The following is a 4,055-nucleotide window of genomic DNA, read 5'->3' as shown; positions in this document are numbered from 1 at the left end:
TGCCTTTCTCAGCCTACGGTAGATTTAGGCCATAACAGAGGGTTGGAGCCTTTAATGAGGAAGTCGAAGCTTACTTCGAGTGGTAGCTGGTGAATGAGATCAGGGGGTTTGAGCTCCCTTCCAGTGGGTGATGGTAAATGAGATCAGGGGGTTGGAGCTCCCTTCTAGTGGGTGCTAGAGAATGAGAGAAATTTGTATCCTTCTGCAGGTGGGTGCCTACATGCTTGTATGATTCTGCACCTATACAAGATTGTAAGAATTTTTTCTTTACAATAAAAAGAATACAAAGATGACAACAATGGTGGTTTTCTTCCCACATTGTGTTTCCACCTAAAAATGTTGGTGTTAATGTGTGTTGATGTGTTTCTTATGTGTGATGTTTTATTGTGTTCTTACTGCACATGATTACTATTTAATTAGTATTTAATGAGTATTTATACACTATCTCAAGTTAAACGGATGATGAATTAACTGAAAATTAAGTTTATTGAATATACGCTAGTTGTTTGCATAACAGTCACGTACATACGCGAGTTTACTTTAGTAAAACATACAAAAATTTTAATATGAAATTGAAAAGTTTAAAGATTTGTAAATATTGATTCACTGCCCCTCTCCCTTTCAATATTTTTCCCAGCACATTATAGGTAAATTTATAAACCTTATTATTTTCATTTTTTATAATTTTTTAAATTATAAAAGAAAATAAAAAATTAATTTAACTCTTTAAATGGAGCGTATTTAAATAACATAGAACCTACATGTAGAGAAAACCTAAACAAATCATAATCACATCAAGACAAAGAAAACACCAACCTACAACTAGCAAATGTAAACTGTGAAATTTATGCAGGGCTGAGGCTATTACGTATCCTTGTACAAGCTTTAAGAACTACTAGATATCCCTCACTATTTTGGCTAATCACATCATATATATAGCATTATTATTTCAAATTCAAATAACTAAGGTTTCTTATCACACTATTCATCTTTCACTATATAGGATTGGTCTCAATTAAAACTAGGTTAGAGACCTCAATATTTCAAAACAACATTTGATGAAATTGTTTATTGCACATAAAACCAAACATAGCCTAAGGGGTCTACAATTTTTCTTAAGCTAATCCTCAAGCCATATGTAACCCATGGTGACATCGTTTTATTAGGCTTTGATCTCTCAACTTCATTGGCCTACCATTTCTCATAGATTTATAATGAACCTGTGACATGTTATAGGTTAGATAAGTCAATGTTTATGCCTTTTGAGTTCCCAATTGATTTGGAGGAGATGAGGATTCTCACACAACAAGGAAAAAAACACTATATTTCATTGTAAAACTTCTTTCTAGAGTGATATAACAATGTGATCATCGTATTGTCATTGAAAGATAGCATTCAAGTGATATGAGGCTTCCTACTCCTCTTTTCCACTAGTAAATATGGTTTCCCTATGATAGAAAATATCACGTTAGTTGATTCATAAAAAACAGGATTAATAAATGATATGTCAATGAAAATTCAAAATGCCTAAGAAATATATCAGTAGGTCAAGTTCTTTCACAAATAAATTTGGTGAATTCCTTTGAACCTCATGAGTTTGGGGATCCTTTTAGAACCAATGCAATTAGGAAAGAGCTCATGAATTAACTTAACTTAGTCTCAAAGAAATTATGTACAAGGCCCTAAATTTCATAATCAAATATAGACTCATCTATGAAAATATTTTGGAACATCTAATATAAGATATGAGCTTTTTCAAACATAGTTGCAACTAGATGCAAGACCAAATATTAAGGTTTGCACCAATAATTGATTGTATTGTTTAGTTTTCCTTTACACTAACATATCTCAATCTAACTATATTAATCAATTTTAGGGTTGTTTGAAAATCAAAGCACTCTATGTACAACAATAATGTACAAAGAGTGTACCTAAATATATGTAGGGTTAAGTTTTATCACACCTTTAGTCATCAATTATATACATACACTCAAAATGGATAATTTAATTTTCCGAAAATTGAACTAGAAGAAATCATCCCTATTTATATAGTAAGATACTATAGTGAATGAACATGTATCCAACCATGTTACAACGTCATTAGGAACTCCTATTCATAGAAAACCTTGCCATGTTTCCTTATTCACATGTTAAATATTGAACAAATATGTAATATAACATAGAACATGCAGCTACAACAATTAGGCTTGCAACACTTAAGTTTATTATAGTGCAAATGTTGTAATTATTTTTTTATTAGACTTTATGACTTTATAATTCTTGTAAATATTTTAAGTATAACACTGGCCATGGGGCCTACAATAAATATAGATATATCTAGTGTCAGATGTAAGTATTTATATATCTTCATAATTCAAATATTGTTTATTTGAAAATATAGTGGTAGTCAACATGTGAGTGATATGGCTTCCTTGCTATCACGAATTGGTTAAATCGGTTGAACCCTAAAGAGTTGTCAATTTCTGAAGTGACATATGTCACAACTTGAACCTTCGGTTATCCCAAGATTTCTAACCACTGGGAAAAAGGCCTAACTAGAGAAAAATTCCATGCAGGGTGGAAGGAAGATAGATTACAGGAGAGAAAGGCAAGTCTATGGGAAGAATGAAGGGAGAATCTCCAGTAGAAAGGACTAGATAGAACAAAAGAGTAAGTGTTTTTAGACATAGAACTAACATGACACTATTGGGGTTTAAGGAAGAATAATTTTCATATAATGATTATCAATTATGATAGGAAAGAACTCTGAGGCTCAGAGGAAATTGTTGGACGATACTTCATTTGGTTGGGTGGAACATGTTCACTCTCACTGTATTTTCAACTATTCGAATAAATGAATAGATTGTTTGATTTGACATCCATTAAAGTTTATTTCAGGTAGAATATGGTTGTGTGTATAGGAAAAGAAGAATAAATGGCTAGTCTTATAGAAATTAAATTACTAAAATCTTCCTCTTGGATATCTAAATCTCTGTTATGAATTGTTGTGTTATTTAAAATATTTTGTACAAAGAATAAAATGGTCTCTGGTAGGTTTTAAGTGTAGGTAATATGTTTCTAATATAAGGGAATGAGTAGGCTTAGCATAGATGTAGGTTGGCGTACAAATATATTTTCTACAATAACCTTTAATAGATACAATACATACCCAGGAAGGAAAACCCTTGAAGAGTAACTACATGAACCCTTAGTATAGATAACCCATAGCTAAGCCTTTTATACCATAATCTACTTAGAAAAAATTATGGGTTAAAAGCTTAGCTGAGATTTAATAAAGAAGGTTTAGGAATAATACCTTGTAATGTTTGCATAAAGGTAGATAAAATGTAAATACTTGTAAAATATTATCCATGACTAGAAAATAACAAATATCTAGTCTTAAGAGTCCATACAAAGATATAAACAAGTATTTCATACATTGGTAAGCATGACCAACTAAATTGCTTGAGTGGTGAGCTAGAAACTTAAATAAGGATAGAGAAATGTTTAAGAATGAAGATAAATCCTAATAGCATGGAAAAAAACTATATTTGAGAAACCCTCACACATTAAAAGAAAAATAAAGATTCAAATATGAGAAGTAACTTAAAAGTTAATATACATACATTATTTGTTAGTAACTACATCATTTCACTTAAAGAACTTAAAAAATGAAAGCTCAGGAAGAATGCAAACTCTAGGGAATAATTATATAAATTCAAATGATACACTTAAACAATACTTATAAGTGAAATAGAATATTTAGTATATCATTATGAAGAAGTGGAAAAAATAAGAATACATATAAATATTTATACATATCGAATTTCTGTGTAACAAGTCCGAATGTAAATGTTGTAAGATACAACCAAGGAACTGAGTACCAACAAAATCAATCTAAATGAATAAGATATCTTCTAAAATGAAAATTATTCCAAAGCAATGCTACAGTCGTAATAGGGTGATGAAAATTTTCAGTCGAGGCATACCCTACAAAGAAAAAGGAACATGTTCTATAGACTTTTTGGTACCTAGTATATATTCAAGGTACATAT

The sequence above is a fragment of the Pinus tabuliformis genome, chromosome 7, assembly GCF_031772625.1.
Source record: "Pinus tabuliformis cultivar Carrire ecotype Pingquan chromosome 7, CPIR1, whole genome shotgun sequence".
In the NCBI taxonomy this organism is placed as follows: domain Eukaryota; kingdom Viridiplantae; phylum Streptophyta; class Pinopsida; order Pinales; family Pinaceae; genus Pinus; species Pinus tabuliformis.
Note: the sequence above shows the minus strand (reverse complement) of the source record.